The following is a 13679-nucleotide window of genomic DNA, read 5'->3' on the forward strand; positions in this document are numbered from 1 at the left end:
GAATAGTGTCTAGATTCTAGAATTATGACATAGCAAATTGGAGCTTTTACAAATGAATATTCATCAGTATTAAAATGGTGTTTGGGGCTGGGTGTGGTGGCTCAGGCCTATAATCCTAGTTACTCAGGAGGGTGAGATCTGAGAATCAAGGTTCAAAGCCAACCCCGAGCACAAAAGGACCTAAGACTCTTATCTCCAATTAACCTCTAGAAAATGGGGAGAGAGGCTTGGCTCAAGAGTAGGGTGGAAGCCTTGAGCTGAAGAACTCAGGGACAGTGCCCAGGCCAAGTTCAAGCCCCACGACCCCCTCCAAAAAAAAAAAAAAAGTGTTTTAGAACAGGTAATTTTCTTTTTCTTTTCTGAAACAGCATCCCATCATGTTGATCTATATGGTCTGAAACTCGGGTTCAAATGATCTTCTTCGACTGGGATTACAGGTAGGTATCACCATGCCCAGCTTGTATTGTTTTGCTTTGCTTTTTGTTTTTGTTTTTTTCCTTTAATGCTAATACTAGGACTTAGACTCAGGACCTTCAACATTTGCTTAGCTTTTTCACTCCAGGCTAGTGCTCTACTCCTTAAGCTACATCTCCACTTCCAGTATTTTTTCTGGTTAATTAGAGATAAAAGTATCAAATTTGTCTGCCCAGGCTGACTTAGAACCTCAATCCTCAGATCTCAGTCTGCTGAGCAGCTAGAATTACAGGTGTGAGTCACCAGCCCTCACAGCCTTACTTTGTTTTTTGTTTTTCATGTTTTTTTTTCAAGAATAAAAACAATTTTCCTGGTACCCAAATCCTTATAATACCCCAGTTATCACCGAAATTCAAAAAAAAAAAAAACAAAAACAAGTTACAAAGTGTCCATAATCTCAACACTCCCTGCAAGATCCAGGCACTAGAAATTGCTCAGAAAAAGCAAAACAAGACTCTAATTCATGTTAGGCTTTTCAATTCCACTTAAGTGCTTTTATTGTTTGTTTGTTTGTTTTTACTATTTTTTTCTAACTTTTCTACAAAAAATAGATAATAAAAATACAAACCAGGAGCCAGGAGTTTGGCTAGTATGCATGAAAACCCAGATTTGATTCTCAGTACCACATATATAGGGGGAAAAAAAGCCTGAACTGGTGCTATGGCTTAAGTGGTAGAGCTCTAGCCTTGTGAAAGCCCAAGAACAGTACTCAGGCCTTGAGTTCAAGCCCCAGGACTGGCAAAAATAAATATATAAAAGGAACCAATTAAATTAGTACTCTAAAGTGGATCTAAATACCAGAGATGGAGAATGACTCCAACAAAAGGCACTTAGTATTTATCCCACAGTCTCAACATTAACTAGATAGAAAGCCTGGCCAGAAACTCAAGCGCTTGCCTCTCACAGGATCTGCATCTCTAAACAGATGGTTTGTACCAATCTTCAGACTCCTCAGATGGGAGTGATCCTAAGGTCATGAATCTTTTCTGAAGGGCTTTCACTGTTAAAATGTTTTCTTCGATCACATAAACTATGATCTCATGAAGGCCACTTATTTGGCTAAAGTGTTGGTTTAATTAAATTTACACACTGTAAAACATCACATGAAAACATGACTACACATGCAGATGAAAAAATCAGCTGCCTAAACTTGACAGGCTGGCTTTGAGTTTTTCCATTATGTTCCCTGGTTTTTACATTCTTTTATCTTTTGAAAGTCTGCAAATGGTCAAAAACTTCAAGAAAAATCAGCCTTTTTTGGAAGTCTAAAACTCAGTTCAGAATAAAAGAGATTTGAGGCCTTGAACTCAGGGCCTCAAGCTTGACTTTTTTTTCTTTTCTCATTGTCGGCACTCTTATTGCTTGAATCATACCTCCAGTCTGCACTTTTTTTTTCTGATTAATTGGAGATAATAGTCTCACTGACTTCCCTGTCCAGGCTGGCTTTAAATCACAGTTCTCAGATCTCAACCTCTTGAATAGTGAGGATTATGGGTATAAGCCTAATGAGTCTGGCTTTAAAAAAATTTTTTTTAAGAACAGTCATCAAAGGCCGGGAGTTTGGCCTAGTGGTAACATGCTTGCCTAGCATGCACGAAAAGCCGGGTTCGATTCCTCGGTACAACATACATAGAAAAAAAGCTGAAAATGGTGCTGAAGTTCAAGTGGTAGAGCTCTAGCCTTGAGAAAGTCCAAGGACAGTGCTCAGGCCCTGAGCTTACGCCCAGGACTAGCAAAAAAAAAAAAAAAAAAAAGAACAGTCATCAAGCCAGGAGTTTGGCCTAGTGGTAGAGTGCTTGCTTAGCATGCACAAAGACTCAGGTTTGATTCCCCAGTACCACATACATAGAAAAAGCTGGAAGTGGTGCTGTAACTCAAGTGGTAGAGCTCTGGCCTTGAGGAAGCCCAAGGACAGTGCTCAGGCCCCGTGTTTTTTTTGGCCAGGACTGGCAAAAAAAAAAAAAAGAAAGTCACCAGTTTATCAGTTTAGTTCATAGTAAGGCACCAGTGAGCACCTAGCTGTGATTGCTGGGCAGGGTTTTATAGGAAGGCAACACTAGGGGGAGATAGTGAGGCTCTAAAGGGCTGACAGTGCTATTTTTTGCAATGTTCCCATATGTAAGGCAAAAACTGGAATCCCCATGTGGTGATGCAGGCTTATAATCCCAGCATTTGAGAGGCTAGGCAGCAAAATTCTGTATCATCGTCATTAAGTTAAAATTTAAAGGTTAACTAAAAAATCTGATGAAAACTTGTAATTAGAGAATACTGCTTACAAAAAAAAAGAAAAAGAAAAAGAAAAAAGATAAGAAAGAAAGAATACTGCTTACATTCAGTTTGGGTTTTGTTTTGTGTTGTTGAAATTTGAGAAAGCCGTTGACCATTTATTTACGAATGCTTACTGAATGTTAGTGGCTCATGCCTGTGCAAGCTACTCAGGAGAAATCAAAGGATTGTAGCTAACCCAGGCAGGAAAGTCCAGGAGACTCATATCCAATTGGCCACACAAAAGTTGGAAGTAGAGCTGTGGTTTAAGTGGTAGAGCTCTGAGTGAAGAAGTTAAGGGACATCACTTCCAGCCCTGAGTTCAAGGCACACAGGCACGCGTGCATATGCACACACATGTGTTCACACACACACACATGTGTTCACACACACACACACACACACACACACACACACACACACATTAATGCTTTATTGCTGCTTGGTGCTTACCAGGGGAAGCACAGTTGAAATGAGTGAAGAGCTAAGATTCCCAGCCTGCCTTTGCTGCTAGTTCAATCAGTATAACAGAGTAGCTTCTTGGAAACAAAGAGATAAAATAATGAGTCCTTTTCCAGAAGCCTAGACCTGGGGAAAAGCTTCAATCACCCCTTTGAGAACAGCTGCTGCCTCCTAAACTCATTTCCCGCCTCCTATCTAGACCATGGAGGAGCAAGGGGGCCCGGGGGGGGGGGGGGGGGGGGTAGGGAAGAGCGGGGGGGGGGGGGGGGGGAAGAAAGCTCATCCTTAAATATCAAAGTCAGACATTATCTCCTTGGGGCTGGGAGTTTGGCCTAGTGGTAGAGTGCTTGCCTAGCATGCACAAAGACCTGGGTTCAGTCATGAAAGCCAGGTTCAATTCCTCTGTGCCACATACATAGCAAAACAAGACTCTAACTCAGGCTTTTCAATTCCACTTAAGTATTTTTATTGTTTTTTACTATTTTTTTTTTTTGCCAGTCCTGGGCTTGAGCTCAATGCCTGAGCACTGTCCTTGGACTTTCTCAAGGCTAGAGCTCTACCACTTGAGCCTCAGCACCACTTCCGGCTTTTTTCTATGTATGTGGTACCAAGGAATCGAACCCGGGTCTTCATGCATGCTAGGCAAGCACTTTAACCACTAGGCCAAACTTTCGGCCCCTACTATTTTTTTTCTAACTTTTTTTTTCAAAAAAAAAATAATAATAATACAAACCAAGAGCCAGGAGTTTGGCTAGTATGCATGCCTAGTATGCATGAAGACCCAGATTTGATTCTCAGTACCACATACATAGGGGAAAAAAAAGCCTGAAGTGGTGCTGTGGCTCAAGTGGTAGAGCTCTAGCCTTGAGAAAGCCCAAGGACAGCACTCAAGCCCTGAATTCAAGCTCCAGGACTGGCAATAAATAAATAAATAAGAAAGAGAGAGAGAAATCTATCTTTTATTTTTCTCTGCAAAGTTACATCAATACAGGATAATTTAGTTGCAACATGCTTACAACTATAAAATACAGTAGCTCCTACTTCTACCTACGGTCCTAGCTACTCAAGGGGCTGAAAGCTGAGGATCACAGTTTGAAGTCAGATCAAGTAGAAAAGTCTGTAACAATCTTATCTCCAACTAACCAGCAAAACCGCCAGAAGTGGAGGTGTGGGTCAAATGAAGGAAAAAGCCAAGTCAGTGTGAGACGTCTACAACTCTAAAAACTCTGTCCTTGGGAAGAAATTTGGTTAGTGGAATTTTTCTCTCTTCAGCTTCTGACCTGGTCAATGTGTAAAAGATCTTATAAAAGCCAGAGTGATGGGCCAGGAGTTTGGCCTAGTAGTAGAGTGCTTGCCTAGCATGCAGGAAACCTGGGTTCCTCGGTACCACATGCATAGAAAAAAAGCTGGAAGGGTGCTGTGACTCAAGTGGTAGGGCTCTAGCCTTGAGGAAAGCCCAAGGACAGTGCTCAATGCTCAGGCCCTGAGTTCAAGCCCCAGGACTGACAAAAAATAAAGCCAGAGTGGGAATGTGGCTTAGTGGTAGAGTGCTTGCCTAATTTGAATGAAGCTCTGTGTTTGATTGCTCCCTACCACATAAACAGAAAAAGCCACAAGTGGAGCTGTGACTCAAATGTTAGAGTATTATCCTTGAGTTAAAGAAGGGACAGTGCCGAGAGAGAGAGAGAGAGACAGAGACAGAGACAGAGAGAGACAGAGACAGAGAGACAGAGAGAGAGAGAGGAGGGAAGAGAAGAGAGGGGAGAGAGAGATCACTTATTAGTTTATGTGAACCATAGCAACTTCCTTAAACAGTGTTGAACTCCTGTCTTTGAGGTCTCCCAACAGGGCCAGGCTTCTGAACCAAGTGATAATTGTAACTAATTGGCCATGGCTGTTCCAATGTTTAATTAATCCTTTTTTTTCCATGCAGGGAATTCCAGGTAGAATTGGCAAAAGTAACAGAAAATGGCCAGGCGCATGCCCAGAAGGCCTGACTTGTTTGGCATACATACATTTATCTGTTCCAGTGGGAGCATGTTAGCTCATATGATTGTGATATAATCAACCTGCCACCTGTCTCATTCCCCAGAAGACCGTCACAGCGCACGCAGCTCAGCATCAGTCTTTATTGTCAGGTTGGGCTCTCAGTAAGAGCAGTGCCAACATGCCTTCATTGTCAACATGCTTTCATGTGGGTAAAGGGAAATACCCTCATCTGTGCATGAAGGCGGCAGGCTCTGAACTCACCCTGAGGGAGTCCTCCTGTCTCAGAAATCTGAGCTTTCTGTTGCTTAATTGTAGGGAAGAGTCTCAGGATGTTATCAGTCTGGGCTGGCTTCAGACTAATCTTCAGATCTCAGCTTCCTGAGTAACTAGGATTATAGGCATGACTCAGTAGCACATGGTATGTACACTTAAAAAAAAGACTGTCTAATGACTAAAACACTCTTTTCAACTTAGAGAGAAAGTTTTTTGCCTATGAATCTATAATTCTGGGGGAGAGATATACCTTAGAAAGATTCTCACACTGTTAGGTTGGGAAGGGAGCTGTCTTATTTGGGTTAACAACAAAACAAATGGGGTGAGGAGAAAGGAAAACCTAAGTCAAGTGAAGAAATAGGTAGGTTGTACATGTCATACTGTGGGACACTATGGAGCACTGGAAAAGAGCCAAAGAAAACAGCACAGGACTGGGTATTAGAGGCTCATGCCCATAATCCTAGCTGTTCAAGAGGCTTCGATCTGAGGTTCTTAGGTAGAATCCAGCACAGGCAGGGAAGTCCATGAGACTCTTCTATTATCAGCAAAAAGCCAGAAGTGGAGGTATGGTTCAAGTAGTAGAGTGCCAGCCTTGATTGAGAGTAAGCTAAGGGATAGTACACAAACCATGAGTTCCAGTCCAAGTACCAACATAAAAATAAAGATTAAGTGTACAAAAGAGTTTTCTGAAAAAAAAAGTTTTCTGAATTAAATATGGCTAAATAGTATACCCAACTTAAATGAAAGAATTCTTGTGCTTTTCTATATACTTGAATTATCTCAGAATTTAAAACTCTAAAAATTAAGTTATATCAATAAATTAGAAGTCATATTCCTTTTCAACACAAACCCTTTAATGAATGAAATTCTCATTAGTTCAGCATCCTCAAGCCTAGGTACCTGTCTACTTACTGAGGCACCAGACAGTGTGGATGATTTGAATATGAGAAAATAATTGCAGAAGAATGATCTGAGTCACTGAAACGCTCATGCCACATGTACACACATAGACATACACAATAATAACCCACTACCAGCTGTAGCATGCTGAATTAGAAAAAAAATCCGAAGTGCCCACAGGAGGATGGCCATAGACTAGAAATAGAATATCCTCTTTTGTATTAAGAAAAGAACCAATTAGGCCATTGCTTGGAAGTAAAATGATTGCACTAATGACAGCCTTTGCAAGTCAGATGGCAGTAACAAAGCTGACAAAAGAGAGGAGAGGAATGCTAATGTCACTTAGCTGCCTGGAGGCCTCCAGGAGGGGTAGCCTGACCCTGTTCAGCAGACTAAACTAAGCAGGGAGAGCAGAAGGAGGAAGGATACCATTTACCCAAGTTTTGAAACTATGTTGTGGTTTCAAGTGCATGAAATTCTTTAAAAACTTCCAAAACTCCAGGCATGATGGTGAGTGCCAGTAAATCCCAGAACTGCAGAGGCTGTGACAGAAGAATAAAATAATAACGATGTTTGATACTACTTACTTTTTAGTTTTATTATTTTGGGACAAGGTCTGATATAGATCAGGCTGGCCTCAAACTCATGGTCCTCCTACCTCAGCCTCTCAAAGGCTGAGATCACAGGTCCCTGCCACTGCCCCTAACTGTATGACACTTTAAAGAAACCCTTTGCCAATCATCATCCTATTTGATTCCTTTCTTTTCCTTTTGTTGTTGGTTGTAGGGCTTGAATTCAGGGCCTGGGCGTTGTCCCTGAGCTCTTTTGCTCAAAGCTAGCACTTTACCACTATGAGCCATAGCTCCACTTTCAGTTTTCTGGTGGTTCATTTGAGATGAATCTCTTTCTTGCCTGTGCTGGCTTTGAACTGTGATCTTTAGATCTCTGCCACCTGAGTAGTTAGGGTTACAGGCATGAGTCATCAGTACCTGGCTTCCTATTTGACTCTTCCCAGAGTGTTTTCCACTCACCTACACCAAAACCTGAAGTACACCCAACACATTGTGTGACCTGTGCGTATGTTTGAGGTGCTGAGGGAAAGATCCAAGCTTGACTCTGATTATCAAATTGTGACTTCCAATAGGATGAAGCCCACTGGGCTGCTGGCCGCTGTCCTAGTTGGTTATCAGCAACGTGATTCCAGATCTTCATCTGTTCACACATCCAGCCATGGAGGGATGAGGATGTCTGCCTGCCCAGTGACAGGATTTATAGCCAACAAAACCTCTACCAGGCAACAGAATCATGAGGCCTGACTGGCTACAATGTATTCTCCTTTCTTATTTTAACTGCAGCTGAGTGCCAGGAGAAATTTGAATCTGAATGCTGCTGCCTCTGAAACAGGCTTAGAAAAATGTTCAGACTCACTTCAACAAAGAGCAAGCCCTGCTGGGTGTGAAGAGCCACAGTTGGGGTGGGATAAAGACACACAGGCAGACACTGTCCAATTCTGTGCAGCCTCAGGAGACCAATGGGAAATTAGCTTCTTATTGGGGGCAGAGACTAAGCCTTCAAGGGAGGCTGTGGCTCAGCATGGAAAGGTCTAGTGAAGGCAGGAGTGACCTGGAGGGATGAGGAGTAGGTCACAGAAACGGGATCAAGTTCATCCAAAGGATACATTCAGGAGTCAGAGTGTAAGAGTATGAAAAAGGACTGATTCAATGCCAGAAGTGCTGGTACATTTATTGTAACAGGTTGTCGGTAGCATCAGATCGGAGAAAATCTCCATGTGCATCACTAGACATTCCCTAAATGCTTTATGGTCTACTCCATGGCTGGTAAGAAGATCCTGGCAAATCATTGTGGGCTAATAGAGAGGAAAAAAAGCTCCAAATTAAAAAAAAATTATTTGATAGCTGGGTGACAGTGGCTCACATCTATAATCCTAGGAGACGCTTATCTCCAATTAACCACCAGAAAACTGGAAGTGGCGCTGTGGCTCAAGGGGTAGACTCTGGATATATGTGTGTGTATCGGTATATAATATATATAGTACATATATATTCATGTATGTGCAATAGTATATATTATGTTTGTTCTATTTTTAATAACTCTGAACAACACCCCAGGGTGCAAGGAAATCACTGAACTGGGACTTGGGAAAGGCACAGGTTGCCCACTGGGGAGTGGATGGGATTTGAAAACTATTTACCTGTTGGGTGGGCACTGACCTTTCTCTGGGAACAGAGTTGAGAGGAAAGTGAGTCTGTTCAATCCCCCCTCAGCTCATGGAGCCAGACCACCTATCGTCCTCCTTTGACACTCTGAATACTTTCTCAACAGTAACTTCCTCCTTTCTTACAACTTTGCTGTTCTTTGTCCTCTCCTCTTCTTCAAGTCCTTTCTTTCCATGTCTTCTTGTGAACAATGTTACAAGAATTTGGGGTCAGGAGTTTGGCCTAGTGGTAGAGTGCTTGCATAACATGCACAAAGACCTGGGTTTGATCCTCAGTACCAGATACATAGAAAAAGCCAGAAATAGCCGAACACAGTGGTTCATGCCTGTAATCCTAGCTACTCAGGAGGCTGGGTTCTGAGAATCACAGCTCAAAGCAAGTCCAGGCACTAAAAAGTCCATGAGACTCTTCTCTCCAATTAATCACCAGAAAACCGGAAGTGGTGCTATAGCTCAAGGGGATAGGGTGGTAGCCTTGAGCTGAAGAGCTCAGGGGCAGTGCCCAGGCTCAGAGTTCAAGCCCCATGACTGGGTCCCTAGGCTTTGAAGGGACCCAAAAGAGCAGAAAGGAGCAGGAAGTGGCTAGAGTACAATACACAAATAGAGCTCAAGTGAGCTAAGCAGCATGAGTCCAGAGAAATGACAGATCAGAGAAGCACACTTCTTATGACCAGCCTAGACTCCTGATCCACAAAAATGGTAAGATAAAGGCTAAACCTGTGGCTCCTAGCTGTAATTCTAGCACTCATGAGGCTGAGGCAGGAGAGTAATAATGAAAGAGAGGAAGGAAGGAAGGAAGGAAGGAAGGAAGGAAGGAAGGAAGGAAGGAAGGAAGGAAGGAAGGAAGGAAAAAGTAGTGGGTATGGTAACTTATACTAGTCATCTCAACTATTCAGGATATGGAGATCAAGACTGCAGTTCCAGGCAAAGTAGGGCAAGAAGTTAGTGAGATTCTATATCAATTAATAAGCTAGATATGGTGGCATGCACCTGTGATCTCAGCCATATTGGAGACCATAGGTAAGAGGGTCACTCAGACTAGTCCTGGACCAAATGTGAAATCTTACCAGAAAAATGACTAACGTATTAAAGGGCTGTGAGTGTGGCTCAAATGATAGAATGCCTGCCTAGCAAATGTGAAACCCTGAGGTCAAGCCTCAGTACTACCAAAAATAAGATGAAAGAAATAACATGTTGGTTTAAGCTACCAAGTTGTAATGATACTGTTACACAGCACTGGGAAACTAACACAGATGGCTTCTCAGAACAGATGGCTCACACCTAGCTACCTGGGAGGCTGAGATCTGGGAGCCAGTCCCAGCAGGAAAGTCGATGAGACTCTTATCCAATAAACTACTCAGAAAAGCCAGAAATGGCACTGTGATTCGAATCCCAGGATTGACACATACACAAATTTAATTAGGGGCCAAGAGTTTGGCCTAGTAGTAGAGTGCTTGCCTAGCTTTCACGAAGACCTGGGTTCAATTCCTTGGTACCACATAAATAGAAAAAGCCAGAAGCAGTGCTGTGGTTCAACTAGTAGGGCTCTAGCACCAAGGATGATAATCCCAGCTACTCAGGAGGCTAAGATCTGAGGATCACTTTTCAAAACCATTCTGGGCAGCAAAATCCACTAAGCTCTCATTTCCAAGTAACCACCAAAAAGCTGGAAGATGAGGTGTTGCTTAAGTAGTGATAGAATACTAGTTTTGAACTTAAGAAGTTCAGAGACAATGCCCAGGGTCTGAAGTGTAAGCCTCAGAACTAATACAAATAAACAACTAAAATTCTGAAGTAGGAAAAGAAGATAAAAATGTTTTAGGAAATGAAGGGAGAGAAGCAAAATTTTCACTGTTCATCTGGTCACTCTAGCAAAGAACTCTTTCACTGGGAAGGCCATAGACAAGACATGTTATTTTATGAAATAACTGGATACATTGGGGGAGAGGTCTGATGCTTAGAGAGTAATGGAGGATGTTTCTTCATTTGAATAGAAGGTCTTAGATGTTCCGTTCACCATGCTCTTGGGTGACTGGAATACTGGCTTCTTGGCATCCGAGTGGCATAGATTAGGGGCTATTTCGTCCTCCTAATTGTACTGGGGCTCGGGAGTCCTCATCCCCAGCCTCATTCACAATATCATCTTGAAAAGCCTAAAATCAGTCCAAGAAAATACTGTTTATTAGGTCAAAGTCAAAATTATATGTCAAGGTAAACCTGAGAGGCATCCTTTGCCCATGAAAGTGAAGAAAACTTCCCTGAACAAAAAAGCTAACTAGTGCCATCTGGTGGCATGAGGGTGCTACTCAGCCACTTGCAATGGGAACATGTATGTAAGTCCTAATAGTCTTTGAGACTAGGCCTAGGGTTTCTTTCTGGGATTGCCCTTGGCAAAAAAAAAAAAAAAAAAAAAATCCAAGACAAATTTCCTAGAATTACGGTATTCCCTTCCTAGAATCAAATAGAGCAGAGTCAAAGTCATCTCTCCATGCCGAATGCATCCTCAGCCACCTGGATGTAGGACCCAGAGTCTCAATCTATTTTTTGTGCAATCTACATAATACAGCTTTCTCCCTAAAGCTATTGTGGCGATTACACGAGGAATCATACATAGCGCTTGACATAAGAGTGAAGGACATAATCTTAGGGACCCTAGGAAAAACAGCCATACAGCCATACAGGAAGTAATTTGATATCTGGTTCTAGGTCAGGAGACAGATGGAGGATGGAAGCATTCATTTGGGAGTTAGCCTGCACTTAAATCCTCTAAGGAAAAGGAAGATCATAAAATCCAGCATTTGGTACTGGGGATGGAGTAGATGCTAGGGCTTTGGAATTGAAAACAGGGAACCAAATGAGCTGATGGCATTGCCTACAGACCTTTCACCTGTAGTGAAAGCTGCCTACACCACCAAGTCAGACACTAACAGCATTGACTGAGAGAAGAACCACAGAAGACCCAGGCCAAAGAAGTTAAAATGGGCAATAAAGAGGATTTGAAGATTCCAGTTAGTACATTCTTCTCACTGGTTTAAGATTCAATTGATTGGGTAGTTGGTTGACATTCCAATCTCAAGAATTTCCTGATTACCACAATCATTTTATTTTCTTAACTGCCCATTAACGAACCTCCTCCAGGGATAAACCGAATCTCCCATTCTTACTAATATACAATCCTGTCTTAGAATTACAAGATTGTTCCCCCCTCTCACACACACATCATTCTAGGAATCAACTCAGTGTTCAAACATGCAAGACAAGTGCTCAACCACCAAGCAACATCCTCAGCCCCGATTTTTTTATTAAAGAATTTATTAGGGGCCGGGAGTTTGGCCTAGTGGTTAAAGTGCTTGCCTAGCATGCATGAAGACCTGGGTTCGATTCCTTGGTACCACATACATAGAAAAAAGCCAGAAGTGGTGCTGAGGCTCAAGTGGTAGAGCTCTAGCCTTGAGAAAGTCCAAGGACAGTGCTCAGGCACTGAGCTCAAGCCCAGGACTGGCAAAAAAAAAAAAAAAAAAAAAAAAGAATTTATTAACATTTATTTTTCAATCAAATTTCAAATGACGTATTTAACAAACAAGTATTCAAGAAAGGAATCTCTATATATAATCCCTGGCACTTAGATTTTAGAACATAATTAAAATTAGGCTGAGGGTTTGTATGTCATAGATACATATTAATCTATGTAATAAAACCTTATGTCTATGGAGTCATAAATTTTTATGTCTATGTAGTTATGTTTATATTTCCAATACCATGTCCATAGCATTGGGTATGCAAATATTGTACTGTATGGATCTAATAGCCACACATTAAGGATACCATGAGCCTTTTGTTCCTTTGTCTTGACTTGTCTCACTCAACATTATTCTCTCTAGATTCATCCACTTTCCTGCAAATGCCATTATTTTATCTTGTCTGTTGGCTATGTAGAATTCCATTGTGTATATATACCACATTTTCTGTATCCATTCATCTTCAGTAGGGCATCTGGATTGTTTCCATCACCTGGCTATTTTGAGCAGTGCAGAGATGAACATAGCTGAGCAGGTGTCCTTATCATATCTTGAGTTATGATGTTCAGGGTAGATGCCCAGGAGTGGCATGGCGGGATCGTAGGGAAGGTCTGTTTTCAGTTCTTTAAGAAACCTCCACAGTGCTTTCCAGAGTGGCTGAACTAGTCTACATTCCCACCAGCAGTGCAATAGGGTTCCTTTTTCTCCATAACCCCACCATCCTCTGTCATTGTCTGAGTTTAAAATCTTGGCCATTCTTATTGGGTAAGGCCTCAGCCCCTTTTTAAACACTTTGATGTAGTTGAAATAGTTTGCAATTCTGTAAATTGGGGAAAAAAATCATTTTGAGACAGGGTCTTACTAGACTGTTCCGGGAAGCTCACAATCTTCCTGTCTCTCAAGTAGCCGGGATTACAAGCCTGGACTAATTTGACTGGCTTTGTTGTTTATTTTGTTTCTTTTTTCTAATCTGGAACTCAGATCCTAGCCAAGCTGGTGAATTTGCAATCCACATTGCCCATCTCCCAAGTGCTGAGATTACAGGTACAAGCTCGTTTTCAATGGATACTTACAATTTCCAATCCTATTTCTGCGTTCCCTGTCTCCCCCTCCTCCCCTCCCCCGCCCTCAGAAAAAGAGAGAGTTTTGAGACGGTCTCTAAGGAAAGATTTCTTCAGAAATTCCTCAAACACCTCCCACACTCCCTTTTATTCTCCGCCCCCCTCCCCGCCTTAGATCCCGGTTCCTAGGTAGTAAATCTCGCGAGATGTTGAGTTGCCATGACTTCTCCCAGAAGCCCCTGCTCTTCCTCTTCCTGTAAGCGGCCTGAGGTGAGTGCTTGTCGTTGTCGCGCTCCGAGTGCTCAATCCGCCGATCATCTCCGCCATCCTAACCGCGGGGTCGCCAACACCGAGGCGTCTGGAAACGGAACCCCCGTGACTACGATTCCTCGCCCAGGGAGGCGTTTTGTATGTGGGAGTACGTGGTGGAGCGCCTCACATGGCGCGCCGGGTCTGGCTGGCCTACGCGGCCCGTACCGGGCGGGGATGGGGATAGCCAGC

This window comes from Megascapheus bottae, chromosome 19, assembly GCF_031878675.1.
Source record: "Megascapheus bottae isolate mThoBot1 chromosome 19, mThoBot2.hap1, whole genome shotgun sequence".
In the NCBI taxonomy this organism is placed as follows: Eukaryota; Metazoa; Chordata; class Mammalia; order Rodentia; family Geomyidae; genus Megascapheus; species Megascapheus bottae.